We start from the raw sequence: 1,285 nt of genomic DNA, 5'->3' as shown, positions 1-1,285 counted from the left end.
GAATAACCGATTTAATGATAAAACAGGTATATATATATATATATATATATGGTGAATGCTATCCAACTTCCTCTAAAATAACATGTAAATTACCCTTCATTATATGTCACATTGTAATTGGTTCTTATCTTCACCATAGTTGTAGCGCCAATGTCACCATCTACTGTCCTCCCACACAACCTTTTTTTCCAGTATAGCCAGCACCTCTTTTTGTCATGGATCACTTCTTACCCACATAATTAATGGTTAATTTGGTTATTAAATTTTTTTATTAAAAAAACATATCTTTATTTAATTACGTAATGGAACATATATTTATATGTAAAATATAATTAAATAATAAAGTACGAATAAATTAAAAATTAAAAAAATAAAAATACTATAAAAAATACTTGTAAAAAAGTTAGATTTTATTATTTTAAACTTGTGTTATTAATTTTAACAATTTATTTTTTTAAAAATAATTTATGTACGATAAAAAATATATATTTTTTATTTTAATTATACTTTTAAGTACTCTAAATAGAGTTATTATATTATATTTTACATATGAATATATGTTCTATCGTGTAATTAAATAAAGATTTGTTTTAATAAAAAAATTTAATAACCAAACTAAACATTACTTAGGTATGTATTTCATATTTATCTCTTAAATATTTATACAATTTATTTTTTAAACTGTTATATTGGTCTCTTCTCTAATATAATACAAAAAATAAATTTTCATAAAAATAATTTGTTTAATTATTAATTAAATAATAAAGTACTAATAAATTAAAAATTAAAAAATAAAAATACTATAAAAAATACGGTAAAAAAGTTGAATTTTATCATTTTAAATTTCTGTTATTAATTTTAATAATATATTTATTTTTTAAATAATATATGTATGATAAAAAAATATGTTTATTTGTTTGGAGTACAAATTTTATTATTATATTTGTATGTTCATAATTTTAATTATACTTTTAAATACTTTAAATAGATTTATTTTATTATATTATATTTTACATATAAATATATGTTCCATCACGTAATTAAAGATATGTTTTTTTAATAAAAAAATTTAATAACCAAATTAACTATTAATTATGTGGGTAAGAAGTTATGGCAAAAAGAGGCGCTGGCTATACTGGGAAGAGAGGTTGTGTGGGAGGGCTGTAGATGGCGATAACCTTGGCGTCCCAACTATGGTATATATATATATATTCCTCAAGTAATAAAAATTTTAACTTCAAGTCATTATAATGAAAAAACATAACATAATTTTTATTATTATGAT

This window comes from Arachis ipaensis, chromosome B04 (assembly GCF_000816755.2).
Source record: "Arachis ipaensis cultivar K30076 chromosome B04, Araip1.1, whole genome shotgun sequence".
NCBI lineage: Eukaryota > Viridiplantae > Streptophyta > Magnoliopsida > Fabales > Fabaceae > Arachis > Arachis ipaensis.
This window is presented reverse-complemented; position numbering follows the sequence as displayed.